Source organism: Anser cygnoides, chromosome 9, assembly GCF_040182565.1.
Source record: "Anser cygnoides isolate HZ-2024a breed goose chromosome 9, Taihu_goose_T2T_genome, whole genome shotgun sequence".
Classification (NCBI taxonomy): Eukaryota; Metazoa; Chordata; class Aves; order Anseriformes; family Anatidae; genus Anser; species Anser cygnoides.
In genome coordinates, this window is record NC_089881.1 from 20,901,712 (window position 1) to 20,922,064 (window position 20,353).

The 20,353-nt window shown below is 37.3% G+C and overlaps 1 protein-coding gene across 10 annotated transcripts in view; it reads right to left on the reverse strand.

The window, feature by feature from the left end:
- NLGN1 (neuroligin 1) overlaps window positions 1–20,353 on the reverse strand; it is a 423,158-nt gene that overhangs the window by 12,956 nt on the left and 389,849 nt on the right. The window lies entirely within an intron of this gene.

Sequence of the window (20,353 nt, forward strand, 5' to 3'; positions counted from 1 at the left end):
CAATTTGGAGTCAAAGAGGTGAACCTGCTCATGCTGGAAAGGTTTGTGTGTCTGAAAGCTTGTCTGCTTTTTTTTTCCTTTTTTTTTTTTTTTCCAACTCTATCAGCTAGTTTATTAAAATGTATTATCCACCTCTGCAAATGCTGTCTTATTAACATCCTTGGATTGCCATCTCTGCAAGAACACTACTATCATATGTTACCACCTTTTGCTCTAGTGAAAAAAAAGGTGAAGTAAATTATTCCTTGTTTTAGTTACTCCAGGAAGACTTCCAAAAAAAACTTATTTTTGCATTATTCGCTAAAAAGGTCAGATTGAGCTAATTTTATTCCATAACTAAATCCTTCTACTCAAATTATTCCAATCATCGGTGAACAATAGCTATTTTATATTCTGAATGGAGAGGTTATCTCTTCTTTTATCTCCTCCGAAGGAGCAGACTTTAATAGAATTATGGAAGTGAGGACGTGGTCTTTAGTGAATTAAGAAAGGGACTTATTAAGCTCATTTGGACCGTGTATCTGTTACATTGCTGTTATACAAATGGGCAGAGTATGCCACAACCAGGCCCTGTATTTTGTGTTTGAACAAATTTTAATGCTGTATAGGCTTATCTGCCCAGGTAATGATTTATACTTGCCATTCGGATAAAACATTTTTCTAATACAATTCCTGTATTTTTGAAGAGTAAATAAAATAATAGACTTGGGGAAGTTAGAACATATCATTGAAAACCATACTAGATTCAATTATTTTAAGCTCTGACCTAATCTGAACATTCAAACTACTGCAGAGGGGAAGGCCAAGAGAGAATTTTTCCTACTGTAGGAAAATGTCCACAGCTTGATGACGCAGTGGGAGGAGGCTCCGGCTGGCTGATATGTAGGTGCCATTTCACATTACCAAGAACCAACCCATCACTCTGATGAGTCTGGCCATTTAAGTGTTTCATAACCCAGCAGCTTCTGTGACTGGATGAAAAAAGGGGGCAGAATGTCTTGCAGGATTAAAAAAAAAAATCTTCCCTTGAGAAAATATACAGCAACAAATTCTATTCTAAAAATAAAACACATAATCTTGTGAGAAGTGGTATAACTTGCTTTAAGAATTTTTTCAAAGATCTGTGTTACTAAAAGCAGCAACGCTTAAGACTTTAAAATTGCTCAGCTGTTTAGGCATGTGTTTTAGCTATGTTTCCCATTACAAATCCCTATGCAGTCAAATGTCATATTTTATTTTGCTAAAAGCATACGTAACATTGTACAAGTATAAATGCTTCAATGCATAGTGGAAGAATGCAGGACATATTTTGAGGGAGGAATTTTTATTCCCACTGGATTGTAAGTTCCTTGGTTAGGGCTTTGGTTTGACGTCCTCTATTAATATTCAATGGTAATTGCCATCTACATAAAATTTCAGTTGCCCTTTAAACTGTACCTACTCAGTTAGAAATGTGAGCAAGATAAGCAAATTTTAAGTAATATGGTTAAACTTAAAGAGCGCATTTGTTTTCATCTTAGACATCTCTCTTGAATTTGAATCAAGTAACTAATCTGAATGAATTACGTAGGCAGCAGCACTGTGAACATTAGTGTATATATGATATTCATGAAGCCGATGATACTGGTCCTCACTTTGCTGACCAGCCCACCCTAATATTAATAGCATATTTTAGTAATGGATAAGTGATAAGGAGACTAAAAGGACTAGGAACTCTGGTAAGGAAGATATAGGAGAATATGAAACACTTAGAGCAAGAAAAATATACCTTCATATACATCTGCAATATGCCTCTGCTCAAGGATCAGAGAAGCAAGTCTTCTAAAAATGCTGCTCCTCAAACAGGAATTTTGTAACAAATTTATTTAATGTGCAAAAAAAAGTAATTGAAAAACTAGCAAAGCTCTCATCTGTTTCTGTAGCTTCCTGCCACATACATGTTAGGAATAAGATGAATGATTTCAGAAGCACAAGATTTTATCTGAACTTCATGTGGTGAGTGAAGTATCATGCTAGAACACTAGGCACTCTTTACTGGCTTTCTAAGATATGTGAAACTGCATACTTATACGTGGATTGTATTTTGATGTGTATATATATATATAGTATATAAGATGAATTTATAAGTCAGAATCTTTGCAAGTAAATGCATTGTATTTTTAAATAATTTGAAGACAAATGTTCTATTGCAAAATATTTGTTAACAGGTGTACATGTTATACATATATTCGATTGCAGCTATTCACTTTTCACTCTAGTACTAAGGTTATGTGACTGGTCACATAAATTGCTTGAAAACTTGTTTATACTCTCTGATTTCATACCATAAACATTATAAATTAGGGGGAAGTGTTTTCCATACAAATAGCCTGAAATTACTTTTATATTTTTAATATAACAACAGCTCCAACTTCTCTGGCCAGTGCTATTGCTCCAGCAGTTAGCCTTTAGAAATTCCTATTCATTTCACCAAAGTAAATAATTTTCAGAACTTAATTAGTTCTCTATATAGGAACTTCTTATCCTTTGTCCTTTGCCATTTTGAAAGCATACATGGAGAAAAGTGCATTGTGTTATATAAACTGTGACGTGCTTTTCCAGCATTGCTATTTTACTGCTGGAATTTTTAACACTTCTCCAAAGGGTACCAAATCCTTTGAACTAATATTAGCGAAGTGGCTGGAGCCTACAAAAAGTCTGGCCTTTCCTTTCGGCTCTTAGAAATAATGAAAGTTTTCACATCCTTGCATTTGACTTCATTTGTTTTCCCGTAAGAAGCAAAATGAGCCGAGCACTGCAAGTTACAGAAGTCCCTTACAGCTGTTTGAGTCTGGCATCTGCCACTTGCCAGTGCTGATGCATTGCAGCAGACTCTGACTGTGGAGGCATATTGCAAAAGAGTGAAGTGTCGTACACCAGAGCAGTTTATTCCTTTGTCACAGATGTAGTGGCACAACGTGGGTGCAGTGCAGCCCAAAGCAGACTAGCCCCTTCTTTCAACATGCAGGTTCTTTCTCATGGGCTATATCAAAGCCCTTTAAATGACAAAAAAAAAAAAACGACCTGCATGAAGCCAGAGTTTTTCCTGTCCTTGAAAGATTATCCTCAGCTGTTACAGAAGGAAGTTCTACGATTGTATGATTCTAAGTTGCTCAGGTATACTGTGATTGTCTTGGCAAGTATGCCATAGACATTGAAGCAGCCTGAGATTATAATTTCAGGCATTCGCTGAAGAGTGTAAGAAAGCTTCAAAGTTTCAGTGGGGAGATTATAGACATCTGAGAGTGCTTCCAAAGGTTTTAGTTGCCTCTTCTCCATGTGGTCAATGGGTGTTTTCCACTCTGTCTTCTGTCTGTCGTGTTAAACCTGATACAGACAGACTCCCACATTCTGGGTATTTTGCACGTACAAGATGCTCATCTAACGATCCCATGCTGGCATATGGGGTCATGCTATGGGGAAGACCCACACAAAGTATTCTTTGTCAAGCTGGTATTGTTCCTCCCCAGCCCTCACGTCAGGCATGACTTGGGTCACAGCTCCCACAGCTTGTGCTGAGCTTGTCAGACATGGGGCAATGGTGGGAACACAGCAAGTCAGCTGTTTGCTACAGAACTGTCAGCCGCAGAGACAAGCTTCATGGAGGCAATCCTCTAAGCTGATGTGGTAGATTTGGGATTGCAATGGGAAGTGTAAACTGATCCTGGGCTCTGCAGACAGCTCTTACAGCCAGAGTCATTCTGGCTTCCACACAGGGAGTGCCGATAAAAGGGGCTTCAGCTGTCCTCTGTTTGTCAGACCTGTGCTCAAAGTACAGCACAGCCAGTCCCAAATGATCACCCAAGAGATCAGCTCTGTGGTAGCTTATTACAGATGATCTTTGCTGAAGAGTCAAATGAAAGACTGATAATAATCTCAGAGATACTTTAAAACAGTTGTACAAGCAACAGGGCTAGTTCACTAGCAGTGATCTTTAATACTGATGGCTAGATGTGCTGTAAAAGGAAAAAAGAAAAGGAAAGGCAAGACAAGTCTCAGGGACGCAGCTGCAGAAACTCATTTTAAAGGATTTTTAGTGATATGTGCTGACACACATCAGAAGGTAGAAGTAAGCCCTAAGAACTGATGAATGACATTTGGCATAGGTGGACACAAAAGGAAGATGGAATATGTTTGATTTGATCGTCCGCTTTTCTTTAAAAATACAGAAAAAAAAAGATATATATTCTTTTGCTATTGAAAACAGCAGATATCTGTTAATATTTTCATCTTTGAAAAAGTAAGCAATACTGCTGCCAGCAGATAACATCTGCTTTAATGCCTTCTGCAAGGTAAAATTCAAACTTGCTAGTACACAGCTGAGTCATGCTCTAGGGTGGCACAACTTTTAGTTTAAAGTATTTTTAAGCTGCATACAAAATTTTCTCAGGATAATGAGCAACACTGTAATAGTAAATAATACAATAACAATGCTCTTATGACCTACCTTCTTTGAGAACTTTAACAAAAGTATAAGTAAAATCAATAGTCCCTAACAGACAGCATAGGCAAAACCAAATCTTATTACAGGATAAAGTGTGGAATAATAAAAATCAAACATACACTGATCCATTAAAATACATTCAGCCAAACCACGAATGATAAGGAAAGACTACTTGGGAGAATGGAAAAGTCCATAGCCAAAGCCATCATTTGACTTCTTGACTTAGAGGAAGAAAGTGATACCCTCAGGGAGAGATTCTTGACTTCAGTGGGATTGAGTGGACAGCTGTTCTAGCCCTACTTCAAGTAGCACAATATGTAAAAAATATGTAGCCCACAGCACATCATATCAAATATCTGTCCTCTACTTTGGTCTTTCACCTTTCCCACTTTCAATATAAATAAAAATAAAAGATAAACAAAAACCACAAACAGTAACAAGACATAGCGAAGAGTTAACAAATACCAATATTCTTAATGTGCAAGCTTTTAAATTTCAAAATTAGCCCATAAAAAAATCTCCCTTCTATTTTCATTCAAGATTGGGTCAAAACAAGTTCATTATTCTCAAGATAGCCCAGATGGTAGTTGAAGATCATTGTACCCAATATATTTGAGATGTTTTTGCTATATAATGAGCTGTTTAATATGTGCAGCTACTTAGAGCTACATGTAGTTCAAATTCAGATTGCAAAAGCATCATTTATATTGTAAATTTCCATTGATTTTGTCATGCCAGAAACCACTTTTTCCAGCTCAGGCCTGGAAATCACCTTTGCTTTATAATGGTCATTCTGGTTGTGTAATAGTATATGTTTTCAGTAATATCGTTCAGTTTTTCAGAGTTTTGAATATGTATGTGGATGAGAGAAAGGATGGATTTAATTTCACTAGAAGGGAAATTTCATATTTAAGAAATAAGAAAATCATAATTATGAGTTCCATTGAGAGGGACAGCACCATAATTTTTTATCCTTCTTCACAGTGTTGAGATGTGCAATGAGGGTCCAATCAATGCTAATATATATTCTACGAGCTGATGAAAGGGAAGTCAAAAATCTTCATGTAAAACTGCATATGCAAATCACTAGTTAGAAGCCTAGCAGCTATTTGAAAGTGCAATCTTTCAATCAGAACACAGAAATTATGGTGCTAATTTACTGTGAACTCAAATCTCCTTATTTGAAAATAAATAGAAAAGATTAACCATTGGACCAATTTACCAAGAACTGCATTCAGTATGATAGCACTTCCATTTTTAAATCAGAACTGGAGACTTTCTAAAAATATATCACTGTTCAGATAAGATTTCATTCAGGAAAGTCTTATGAACAGTATAATACAGGTAGATGTGATACCAGATCATCACAGAAATGCCTCCTTGCTTTTGAATGTGTGAAAACATATGAGCCTTAAATAATCAAGATCTAACTTCTGTAGCCTGAGCAGCATAGACAGACACTTTAAACATATTGGGAATTTAAATAAGTTTTGAGAAACCATGAGAAATAAAGATTTTCTATCTTGCATCTTTCTCTCTTCCTCTCTCTTTCCTCTTCTCTTTCCTCTTCTCTTTTTTAATCTTATTTAATCACTATCAACATTATGCTTGGAGTTCTGTCATGCGTATGAAGATATGTATGTCCACTGTGCTCTTTGAAATATACTTGGGGACACACAATCAGTTTTATTGCTTAACAAATCCCTGGGAACACTTGGCAATATTTTTACCCCTATGGTAACAATCTGCTGTGCTTTCTACAGACAGTCTGTTTGACAAACTCCTTGACCTACCTACAGCACCACACCCACAACTGTTTCCTTCCTGCAATACAATATTCAGCAGTAGCACAGTGATCAGAAAGATGCTCTGTCCCCTTCAATACCTACAGGCATATTTGTCTTACTGAAGATGCTATTTATGGCTATCTTAGCCTGCATGTAATAACTTCTGATAAAAAAAAAAAAAGGCAGAAAAAGCAGCAACCCAATTTCAGTTTGATTTGTAAAGTGAGGCATGTTGAAGCACACTGCAACACCGCAGATCTCATTCCATAATTATATCACATCAGGTTAGACATCATGACTTGTTACTGCAGCTGCCATTTGTGTTCAGGAAAGCAGAGGTGCTAACACTCTCACCCAGAGAGAGGTACTTGTCCTACAATAAGAAATGTAGCGGGTTTTTGACTTATACTTGTAGACCGCTAAAGGTCTGTAGACTACGAACTAAGGGGCTAAAATTCACTAAGTAAAACAAACCAATTACTAGCAAACACAAACATACTTTAAGACTGTTTGTGGCACCAAGGAAAATTTTGACAAAAATAAGTTGAAAACAATCATCTTCATACACAGACTTGTGCTAGCCAGATTCCCACACTGTTTTCCATGCTATTAACTGAACACCAGAAACATTCAATAAGAACGTATATACTTAGACAGAGGCATCAAATCTAATACTATGCTAAATATCTATCAGTTCTGGCAAAACATGAAGTAAATAAGAATTGACTGGATCACCATGTGCCTGTTCATTTCTCACATGGCATCCTGCCTCTCCTAGTACAGTTTTTGCTTTTTGCTGCATCTAAATTTCCTGTTCCGTAGGACAAGGTGCTGTATTTCTTTGCAACAAACATTCTGCAAATTAAAGGAAGGGAATTGAAGAGTCAAGAATGGGATGAGAATGTTACAGAGACAGTAACTACTATTTACAAAAAATAAATAAATAAAATGCTATTAAACTATTTCACCCCAGCAAATCCCTGATGGATTTGGCCACCGCTGACTGCTTATCTGTTAAGCAAAACAGTAGGACATAATAGATACATATTAATATACAAATCATACATACAAATCCCGCGTCTCTCTTCCAAGCGGTCTTCTGAAGCACCTGGTCACATGTAAATCCCCTAAATTTTCTAACAGCAGTTTAAATAAATACAAGATGTCAAATAATTGTCCCTAGTTCAAGGAAAGGGAAGGAAAAGAGACTAAAATCCACCCAAAGTTAATTGAGGCTAAAATCACTACTGCTCCATCTATTGCAATTTCACATTGGTGCACTTCAATTAAGGCATAATAAGAGTGCAAAGTAATTTATACTCATGGATTAAATGTCGTCTGTGAAAAATCACTGATTGACTCAAAGTAGGCTTCTGGAGTACCAGAAGAACAAATGTTGCAGGACTCCGAGTTTTGCTCTTCATTTAGCACCTTGATAACACACAAACAAAGCCAAAACACCTCCAGTTAAAGGTATTCGTAAGACACACTTTATACACATGGGCACACATGGACACATGCTATCAGCATGTTGATCTTCAGGCTTCAATAAATACAGCTTCTTTCATCAAAAAAACTGCCACAACAAAAATGTCTGTACTGTTTCCAGTAAAGTCTCAAATGTTTATTCAGTTACTGAAAGGCAATTTTTTTTCCTCTGTTACGTAACAATGAGAGAATTCTTCAAAAGATTTTCTACTGCAGCCTCAACTAAATGCACACCTCTCATTTTCCATACAACACTGCATTCTTTCATGCGACTCTGCAGTCGCATTACTACTACATCATCTGAAAATATGCATATACAGATCTGCAGATGGAGCAGGCTTACCGCTATTCTAAATCTAAGTAACTCTAGTGAAGTCATGAAAACTTGCCGGTTCAAACCAAGCAGGGGAGTGATTCCATGTACTTCATCTTTTGGGATATGTAAAAGCATGACATTAGTAAGTGCATTTATAGATACTGCATCAAATATACAGCATTAACAAAATGGCTAAACTAAGTAATATTGAATGGGTAGCAGTGAATTACTGATGTTTCAGATAATTAAGTATGTGAGATAACTGGAAGCTGAAGTAAGATTCTGGAGATCTTTGAAAAGACAAATGCAAGCACATATGCCATCCAGCTCTCAATAACTGAGATCGCCCTACACTTAAAGATTTCTGCAACATACAAAATGAATGAAAACCAGTGTCCAGCTGAGGTAAATATGCTGTTAAAGATGCTAACTTTGCATTTACTGCTTCTATATTTGGTTCACAGTAGGAATCCATATATTCAATACTGCCTAATCGGAGACGGAGAGCATTGCATAAGAGCCCCATTGAGCATGGCTAATTTCACCTTTTGCCATAAGAAAATAGGAACCAGGTAAGAACCAAAGCGAGGAAAATAAAAACAACAAAACCTAAATTATTTCATGCTGCTATCTTGTATTTTAGGGTCTAACACTTTTTTTTTTTTTTTTTTTAGGCAACTCTACAATTGTAAAGCAATACTTTGATACAAGACAATCAATTACACAGTCTTTGAGTAGAAGGATTATTTTATGGGGAGGGTAAAATTTGTCAGTTGTTCACATTTGGATGAAACTAAGTGTCTTGAAGCTTACAACACATGTTGCAGCCAATCTGAGAGAAGGAACAGGAGTCAGAGGTCACAGGGAATAAATTCTCAGCCCTGAGGAAGAACTAAATTTATCCAAAATGGTCACGGATAACAAAACAGTGCTCAGGAGAGGACAAGAATGTCAAGCACTTCTATAAAGTAACAAAGAAATGTTGTGGCAGAGTGGCTTGCTCAGAGGCATCACTTTTCTATTTTGCCATTAATAAGCATTCTAGTACAATTCTTGTAACTTACTACAAAGTAACTTAACAAAGTGGACTAATTTGCACAATATTCACACATTAAGTAAAACGGTGCTGATTTGTTTTTAATAGTTAACCAAATACTGCAGGTTTTAAAGGCACTTTCTTAGCCTCAGATGAGTTGGTGTAAAATCTAATTTGTGCTAATTTTCCAAAAAACAGATGGTGCATGAATTAAAATGTGTAGACCCTTTTAAGCTTTCATTCCCACTAGGTCCCTTTTGGGATAACTACTGTTCATTTCTTAGGGCTCTGTTCTCCTCTCAAGTAACTGAAAACAAACTAAATCATTGTATAGGAAGATACGCTCAATAGGAGCAAAGTCGGACAATTTGGGCCTCCAAGGGATTACATTATGTATGCAAAGCTTGTTGATAAAACATTTTTTTTTTTCATGGACAGTACAATGATATCTGTGTTATTTACAATGGGAAAAATGTTTCACTCCAGGCTAAGCAGTTCTATTCACTATGGAAAGTAAATAAGACCAGGACTGGGCCACTAAACCTCATTCATGTACATCGCTTGACGACGGGAGTTATGAACTCATAGGACTAAAGAACATCTCATCTGAAAATAAAGATTGCAGACTACAGGTATTAACAGGTGATTTTTGATGCTTCTTATTATGTAAGCATCTTAAAACCACACCACAGACCAGGGATCAAAACAGGGTGTTCTTATGCTCTATGCAAAGGAATGCAATCAACACATGGAAAATAAATTAAAGTTAGAAAGGTGAAACGACATTAAAAATGAGTTTATTAAAAGAACATGAGTCACAGTTTTTCAGTAGTCTAAGAAAGATCAGATTTCTGCCCATGCTGTTGCAGTATCATAACCTTAAAAAAGGAATGTTTAAAAAAAAAAAAAACCACACTGAGAGGAAGGATACCCATACTCCTGGAGCTGCTGCACCTCGTTACACAACATGTCCCATTCCTCCCCCCTCCAAGTCAGGTGTCTCTGTATGTCTTGCAAGCCTGAGCCCCAGGGTCTACTCTGGGATTCCAGTCATGATCTGCTTCTTTTAGGGTTAAGGGAACAAAATACAAATACAAACACAGTGTTCTTCCTAACCTCACCCTGAATAATAAGGTAGTAGCAATATTCAGTTCATAGGTACAAGGAAATACAGCAAGAAGAGGACAGTGGCACAGCCAAGATTACAGAGGAAAGCCCTGGTGGAAAAGGGAATTGAACCAGTCTCTGAACTATAAGGCCAGAAACATTTTTTATTTTTATTTTTCCCCCCTCCCTGGTGGTAGTATAAGGTTATTCACACCTTGTGGTGGAGCTCTCTTGCAGTTCTTTTCCTCCAGTTAGAGCTGCTGGCAGACTTAAGCAATGAAATAGCTAGAGAAGTTCCACACCAGTACGTTTTGAATATTTTTAGCCACCACATGTCCATCTTTGAACTTCCAGAAAAAATATTGCTTTAACGTACCATATAAAGTAAGTTGGGTGCTAACTGATGAAATAAATTGAGTTTTAATAGACTTTGCTCAACAACATACCCCAAATGACACATCAGTAATTACCATCAGATCTCAAGCAATGTCCTGAAAAAGTTACTGAATGTAAAGCGCATCTGCTAGATTGCTACGGATTGCATTCTTGGTGTGCTTGAGATTTGTCAGAAAATGTATTTATACTCAACAGTAATTCTGCTGACTTTGAGGATTGCGTCATTTAACAAAGGCATCTCTAACACTGCAATATGGAATCATGTCCCATTTCTGGCAATGTACTGCTAGCAAAATGCCAGCTGTTTTCAGTGGAGGATCAGTGTGATACAATGAGTCGATGTGCTGGCTTGATTAATCTTTATATGATTTCTCAGCCTCTAACATAAGACGTGCATAATTTTATATATGTACTCAATGGTGTAGAACATCACTTGACAGTTAAAGTATTGTTATGTAAGTTATGTACTTATTCTTTACTCATGAGACAGTTACTGAAGAAAGAAAGTTCATCTCTTTTTGTTTGCTAACTTCTGAAAACAGCAGTGATGAGTCGACTGCAGAAAGAAAGATAGCGGCTCAATGACTAGCAGTTTCATTTAGTATCATTCTGTATATCGTTGCTGTTTAACTCCAGAAAAAAGGTATATGTGGCTTTTGTTCCTCAATGATTCGTCAAATTCAAAGAAGCTGAATCGTGAATTCGAAATACTAAATTTTAAAATCCTTTGCTAATCCTCATGGCAAAGTCATATATGATTTAAGAAATAAGCAAAGCATGTCCCTTAATGTTTAGAACTAGCCTCAGTAATTTTCAGACAATATCTTTCTTTCTAGGAGAGAAACTTGAACTTCTAGTTTAAGTATCATTCTTCTCAAGATTAGAGCTCATTGCTGTAAGTTTGGAAGACTATGTAACAGCATTACCAAGACTGCAAAACCATGCCCCCCCTCTGCTGTCAATAAGTCAATCTCCAGCTATCACAGGCTCTATAGGTGTGGATATGAACAAGCCTTGTGTTATTTTTTTATTATTATTCTATATTTTCTTTTAAATTCAATACACTCAGTACTAGCTCAAGTCTTTGAATGGTTTATATTAAGATTCCATGTCATTACTTATACGTGTTAAAACCTAAAACACATATCTTGATCTCTGGTTCTTTGTAAACCATTTTTAAATACTACTGTGCATTGCCCCAGCTATTGTTTCACATGCGTACATCGTAGTCAACAAGGTGTAATATCTCACACTACATGTGACTGAACACAAATAATGCCGTGCAAGGTGTGAAAAATATTTGCTTTAATGCTGTAAGCCACTTCCTGATAGCTGTTGGGAACTGGCCATCAAGGAGAGTTTATGTTTCCTTCTACCTTTGTCCTTCTTCCAAGAACTATATCAAAATAAATATAGAAAAGATGCTATGTAATAAAAAATGCCAAGTAAAAGAATATTACAGCTGGACAGTCAAAAATCTACATATAAGAAAAGCAATCTTGTTTGGACTCCTGTGTGGAACAATACACCATTTACATTATTTGTAATTATGTGGCCATTATTTTCATTGGTACTTTTGCATTCGCTGCGCTCCAGGTAACTTAAAAGCTATTTCTGATTAACTCAATTGTTTTGAGGGTTGTATCTCACTTCACGAAGCCAAGGAATATGTCTATATCTAGATCACCCAGTGCTTAGCAAATCTTTGGCTTCCTATTTTTTGGGGACCTCAGGCTTCCTACGTTTTCCACACGTATAATTTATTCCCTTATCTTCTCCCAATTGGAGGAGAAGGAGTTGTACAACTAGAAAGTTGTTCTCTGCTTTCAAAAAGTAGTGGTGAGTTTAACTTTTTTTTTTTTTCCCTTTATATATATCAGGATCAATGAGCTTCAGTGCTGACAAATAAAAATCACAGTTTTCTGCATATCAGAGTACACACACAGGCATTTTTCTCCCACGTAGATAGAAGAGGTATAGACCAGTACACAAAACAGAGTAAATAAGGAGTCACAATTATTATCGTAAAAGTGAGACCTTAGATAACAAAGTGACAGAGCTGGGATGTAAGGTTGAATTTATCCAAGATATATATGGAAAAGCCATCCTGAATTCAAACCTTTATCAGTCATTTCCTATGAATTTGTTCATGGGGTTATTGCAATGCTTTCCAGAAGAGATGATTGTTTTTTGAGGCAATGAAGCCAGTGAACTTAATGAAGATATTTTCATTAATTTCATAGAGTCTGCATTCCTCATTTAAAACAGGGATTGAACATTGGTACACTTCCTGCTGTTTATTGCTGTTGCAGCACAATCTTGCATATATGTTTTAAAATCAAAACCCTGAAGCTATTTATTCCAAAGTGATTAATTGATTGGAGAAGATGCTTATTACAAAATAATGGAAGATTTGCTTCACAGCTCACCTATTGCATCTATTTACTACTTCCAATAATACATAGGGCAGATATGGAAGTAGCAGTTATTTCATCAATATATTGTTTTCTTTCATCTGTTTTCAAATTAGTAATCAGATTATGTTTTGCCTAACCTCTCAGCACGGAGGGGTGAACAGAATGAACTTTTCACCCTAGAATCTTTTATATTCAAAGCATTTGATTTCCCACAAGCTAAAGAAAAAATAATTATACAATCTTTGTTCCCACTGCAGGTACCTAGCAGGTTTTAAATATAATAAATGCACTCTGGCAAAGTTAATGTACCATAAAATCAAGCAGACTGTATCACTCTTTGATACATATACCTGGAAAGCCATCACTGAAAATAACAGTAATTTATGCTAACAGATTATTCATCCATACCAAACCCACCCTCTCTGTCAGGAAAGGTATTTTAAGACAAAAACAAAATCCCCTCCTCTTACATGTTTTCTCTAAGTACATTATTTACCTGGGATGCAGCGTCTGGTTTAAGTCCTGCTTTTAGTCAATTTTATAGTACAACTGAAACACTGGAAGTCAAGTGACTCGATGCAAGGTCACACAATGAATCTGTACCTCCGTGCACACCGGGGCTCGGCTGCAGCCAGCACCTGCTCCTTTGCCCTAGATCATCCTGCCTACTATCTGCAAAGCATCAGCCTCAAAAAGAAGTTGCAAATTCTGTTTTCAGTCATCAGAGGCGGGTGAAGTGTTGTTCAGGAGGATCAAATAGCTCTCGTGACTGGGATGCAGGGCAAATTGTGCTTGTAAAACCAAGGGTTGCTGGCTACCTCTTCCTTGTCACAGTAGTACTTATCTTTCATGCGACAAAACAGTGCAGATGCCAAGATCATAAAAAGTATTATATGGTTCTGCCCGCCATCTCCTCAAGGTGGGTTGGCAAGGCAAAGGGCTACAGACAGAAAAATAGAGTAATAAAGTTTAAGTAGTGGGCAATAATATTCATCTGCAGTGCTGCAATGCCGATTAAGAGATTGAAAAAAAAAATCCCTGCAGTTCTAATTGGATTTTCTTGTGTTGTGTACAACAGTTAGGGGGCCCTATGCTGATCAACCATACTCGTGCTACCCATTTATCCTACATGCATGATTCCATAGAGTGGGCTTATCTGTAGGAACAACAAATTCTTATGGTGTAGTGTGACTGTCACAATACCCTTTAGAAATCACTATATATGACTTAGAAAATCAAAATCTTATCAATTAATATGACACACCAGAGCACAAATGCCTACCTAAAAATGTCTTATTTGCACTATAAGAAAAATCAACAGCAAAACCAGAATGTAGTAGTCCATGTGTGGTTATCTATCTTATATAAAATCCTCTTAGACCTTATATATTGCTAACCATCAGTGTAAGTAAATCTGATGGAAAAATATAGAACACTCACACAAAACTAGGTTTTGAAAAACAAAATATTTGTCTGGGAAAGCAAAATCTATAGCATTTGAACACTGCCTTCTGCTGAACTGAATTTGTTTTGATTTACTCAGCCTTGTACTCTGAAAAAAACTTACAAAAGCAAAAAGACAACTGTTCTGAGTCTGCAGACAGCCTTCACAAGTGCCTCCTTTTCTTCTTACAATTTCCTAAACTACAGACCAAAGCAACTAACTATTCGTGTTCACTGCTAATTTCCAACCCATTAAACAAGAGAGAAACTGATAAAAGCTGAAAAGGTTTCATTCCACAGACAGAATACTGCAACTGTTTGCTGTGAAGAAAACTCTAGGACAAATGAAATATTAGAAGACTGGGAATGTATTTATTCTTTTGCTAGAAATAAAAAAAAGCTGGAAGGATAAAGTAACAAATCTCTCACTCTCCCAATAATTAGAGGGTCGAAAGTCATGAAGGGGAAATCAAGAAGCTGGGAATAGAGAGGTACATCTGTGATTCATCAACATAGAGCTGACAGTTGTATTTGTTTGAGATTATTGAGTGCTGTTTATTGAATTTTCTTCCTTGCTTATGACTGTCTGCTTCTTTTATTCAGATTCTTTCAGCTTCCTACACATGACCTGATGAATTTGTAAGATCACATGGACTGTGCTCGATATCTAGCTTTTTTTGGGAAATATGTTGGTGATACATAGTTGAAGTGAACATCATTAAAAAAGGCTTTAGTACTTTAATTTAAGCCCTGAAAAATAATTGGGAAGAAGGAAGAAAATTAGTTAAGTTAACCAGTGACACTAAAATGAGAAGGTGCATAAGAACACAACAGCAATAAAATACAGGCAGAGAGAATAAAAACAGGGTGAAGAAAGATTAGCTTCAGAAAAAATGCAGACCACTAAACCTGAGGAGAAATGAGAAACGATAGGACAATATGTTTGAGATTTCTCCATTTCTACCCCAGTTAAATCCATCACAGGTTTGCATTGCCATATGGCAGCCAAAACTGATTTGCTTCTGCAAATGCAGCTCAGCACTTGTTCAGCAGTGGATAGGAATTAAGCAACCCAGGTGTGGCAGCATGTCTTTCTTATCCAGAATACAGAGGAAAAAGAAATGAGAGTAAGCTCACAAAAAAAAAAAAAAAAAGATAAGGTGCTGAAGGGGGAAGACTTTGGCAAAGATCAAAAACTGAGTAAACAATACAAGGTAAAATGAATATCGTTTGGTCAAAAACCACCCTAGGGATTACGGGTATGTTACAGTCCGAATTATTCAGGTTGCCACGTAAGGTTATCACCAGGCACAACAGCACTAAAATAAGAACATGAAACAAACATACTTCTTGGTTATGAGAACTGCTATAAATAAGGGAAAGTTTCCTGAGGGAAATGGTGGCATACCTCATTGATCTGAACTTTTAAAGCCAGGAGACATAAAGCACCACAAAGTTGTGCATTGGTGGACAACAGAGAGATGAAGATGAAAAATTGAGCTTTTCCCTGCCTAATTTCTCTAGATCTGTGTTTCTGCAGCTTTGCTGACGGCATGATTGATAAACGATCCTTATAGTATTTTACCATCACTGTGCTCCTGCTTTCCAGTAATGAGAAGACTTTCCTTAAAAGGGCAGCATATGGGAGGCTTTCTCTGCTTTATAAATTTTATCCTTGAAGCAGGCTAGCTGCCAATTATTGCAGAAGGTTAGAGAACCTGGGATGTGAGTGTACAATATGCCTCAGATCCTCCGTATAGCTCTCTTGAAAAAGGCATTTTTATAAAGGATGTTGATGTGATTTCAATAAGGCCTTAGAAGCAAGGGTCAGGCTTTTCTGAGGAATTTTTGCATTTTATGTCACAGACTGGCATCTAGAAAACCTCCCCTCCATTCCTCCCTTCATTTCCAGAGACAACAAAATTAACTTAACCCCTTACATAATGGGACCAAGTTGCCAAATTTTACTCTGATTAATTGCTCTTGTCCCTTCTTACTGACATTTATGTATCTGCTGCTCTCCTCTCACTGAAAGCAGAGCAACACAGATCTCAGGCTCTCCAGGGGTCACTCAGCCATTAGAGAAGGGTCCAGTCATGTAGGTCTTCCCAAACCCAAAGAAGAAACTGCTCCCAACCTTTTCAGAAAGCAAACAAACATCCAAGCGTGGCAGTGGGCTTCAGGTTGAAACACTGTCTGGACTGATTGATTTACTTTTTCTTGAACTTCGATGCATCATGTTCTGTGGCAGCATCTTTTAAAGTGGCCACAGAAGCATACAAAGCATTTGTGTTGTTTACCATTTAGAATTTGGCAAGTAAATCCTTTTTGCAGTCACTTAGGATTAAAAATAAATTATTATAAAGTGCCTCTAATAAACCTTTTCTTCTTTTTAGATGGTGAGATCCAATCCACAAGAGATTAAAACTTCAATCATGTTGTTCATGCTCATAATGCTATGAAAAGTAGCTGTATTTGTAATATAATTGAATTATTCCGAAGTCAGTTAAAGAGCTCTAGAAAACTAAAAATGAGAAGAAAAAAGGGTAGTTTTTCAGCACCTGCTGTTCAAGCCCCTAGTTGTCATGCTCATCAATCCTGTGCAGCCATGAATGCCTGCGAGCACACTTCAACACGACTGACACCTGCGCACACACATCAGCAGTGCTATTAGAGCCTGAAAAGAGCATTTATGAAAGCTCAGGGGGATAAACTCTAAAACCTGCATGCACTTTACTACTGTGGTTGCTAACCTGCACAAGTGTAGCTGCAAAAACATCTGTTTGCACGAGTGGCAGAGCACATTTTAGAAGGAAACATGGTGGAAAATTTGGTTTCCAGCACAGCCACTGAATACAAAACTGTCGAAGCAGGTGTGAGGGTCAGTGCTAGTCAAAGGAACAAACCAGTGTCACTCCTTGTTGCACGAAATTTTCATTAGCTGAGACCAGGTTTCAACATTTGAAATGCATCTGTTAGACTATGGCCAGCTTGTACTATGTTAGATATCTGTTAGACTATGGCCAACTTAGTCTAGTCTAGAGGGCTGAGAACTCCTCAGTGCTTGGCAGCTTCTTCTGGCAAGTCAGTGAAATATGCAGCTTCAGCTTGGAAATAGGTGTATTTCGAAACCGGCTTCCAGTGCTTGCTGAAGTCAAAGTTAAATTGGATCAGGATCCTCTGAAGAGTATTTGGACTGTATGCTTGACACTGTCACAATACTCTAAAGTTCCTCATTTGCAATAATGAATAAGACATTTAGAGATGTGAAGTGGAAAGCGTTTTCAAACAATTTAGGAGGGCTTCTGTATTTAGCTTGTGTAAGTGCAGAAAATCTAGAGCAAGAGTGTGTCATTTAAGTAGCACATAGGCAGGGAGATAGCTGAGCTCAAGAAAGACCCTGGCTTCTGCTTCTTGAGCACTACTGCCAGCCTTGTCAAGGGCTCCAATTTACCGTGCATCTGCTAAATGGCTTCAAGATGATGCCTGTTCTCAGGGCTGCACTTCCACTTTGCTTAAAAACCTGTGGCAACCAAGAATCCAGCATGTAGTCCTCAGACCTGATTCAGCGAGGAGTTTGAGCACCCAAGTACTTACATTGAAGTGCTTTGCCCAATCAGGGGCTAAATGTTGAAAGTGATTAAAAACCCCTTGTAGTCTGAAGAATAAGTCATTACAGTGCTCTTGCATAAATTTAGATTAAATACATCTCCAAAAAAACTTAAGAGCTTTGAAGCCAATTTGTGAAAAAAAGAGTGGCAGCACAATTAGTGAATCATATAAGTCTAAACATTGCTATTTTATTTTATTTTTTTTTAAAGCATAATGAAATAAACCTTAGATCTAACCTCAGGCTAATTGTATTTTGAAATGGGTTAGAAAGCAGAAGCAAAACAAAATGCTTCATAGCTATGCTTTGATTCTCAAGGATCTCCTCAGAGGAAGATACAGAGCTGCTGCAGCTGAGAACCGAGGGGCATGCATTGCAGCTCTCGTTTTGTCTCTTTACACTCTAAGCACAAGCTGCTTTTGCTACCACAAGTAACTCAGAGGTTGTGCAATGCGCTTACTCTTAAACAAAGCCATGATACATAAGGCATGCTGGCATGTCTTATTCATTATTGCAAATGATAAACTTGAGAGTTCCTAAAAGGTAAGTCTATATCGCTATATCTAGCATAATAATATGAATAATTTTCAACATACTCTTCCTGCTGGTCTTTTCCCAGCTAGCACATTTAAATCTGTCTTTAATGAACCCCTACACTCTAGGAAATGATGTCCAGAGGCAGGTAATCCAAAAGGATTTTGCAGCAGCCATCTGCAATAAATCTGTTTGAAGTTTAGTTAATCTGCATTTTAATAGTTCACCAGACAGAAAATTCAAGATTTGGAAAGTTGGAGGTTGGTAATATACTAAACTCTATCACTAAGCTCTACAGATGAAAACTGTAAACATGAACATCTCAGGACTCACCGTCACCATAAATAAGCCTTCTGTGGACTTCAACTGAGGCGATGTTGCAGAAGTTGATAGCTCTGCATCCCCTAGAAGTACAGTTCACCGTTCTGGGCCTTCCACCGCATGACCATCAGCTCCCATTACTAGCCCTCTATTAAGCCACAGCAGCACTTGGCTGAAAACTCAGTTTGTCTAAGCCTGCCTCCCTAACATCACTGCATGTCTGTAAGGCACAAAGAACAACTTTGATAATCATACAGATGAGTTATAATATGAAAAAAAAAAATGAAAAAAATATGAAAAAAATGAAAAAAAAAGTTTTGGTGGGGGTAAATCATTTTACCTCCTTGTTTTTGTGGCTCAGTAAACCTTCAGTGAAGGACTGTTTATAATTTCTTCAGAAGAATCCAGCGTAGATTCCAGTGTTTGGATCCAATTAGATGCAGGTCAAAAATGTTACTAGAGATATTTCCAGGCTGTGTTGCATTTGTGTTTTAATTAGGGATTTGTCTTCCGTGTTCATAACCTGTTTGCTCCTACTTGGACATCAGTCCTGGGTGAACACGTACGTTGGTTCACAATGCACACAAAAACATGGACCATATTTTTGTGTGGACTAAATTCTCTGCGATTAAGCAATAATCCCTTGCGCTAAAGGCAGCCATGGCCCTTGGAGCAACTCTGAACTGGTCCCATAACTTGACCACACAAGCCTTTTCAACAATACAATGAAAAAAATAAATAATCTGGTTTATATACTCTTCCATTTACTGGAATGCAAGAGAAGTCACCCCAAATAGGAAGGCAGTAAGTGTTTCTGAGTTTGAATCTTGTTTTTCCTAACAGACAAGCAAGGGCTAAATTCCTCCCTTGTGTAACACATGCAAGCTGTCTGCCTACCTACACATGGACTGATTTTCACCTTCTCTCATATATTGTTTCAGCTAATAAATGATTTTGAGCAATAAGTAGCTATTCAAGAGCACTGCTTGAGCATGTTAGGATACAAAGCACCTCTCCAGCAGTAGGTGGCAAGCCTCTCTTCGTTTGTCAGCTGCATCCTTTCCTCTTAGCTTGAGGTAGATCATAGCTCCGAGCCTCATTTTTCCCACATAAAAGATGAGGATTATGGTTCTCTCTTCTGAGGATTATTTTGAAGTCTACTGGTGTAAAATGATATACATATCATTTATTAATAATATGGGACTGTAAAAATCTTTGAGATTCTTGTAAGACACATACATTGAGGTACTCTGAACAGAAAAAAAGCCCTCAAACCCCAGAGGTTCTAAAATGACTGTAACAAGGGATAATGCAGACAACTCAACCAGACATCGCCTTTAAGAGACATTTCGGGTTATAATAAATAAAAAACTTGTTATTAGCATGGCTGTCCTAGGGCCTTCTGTAAATCCACC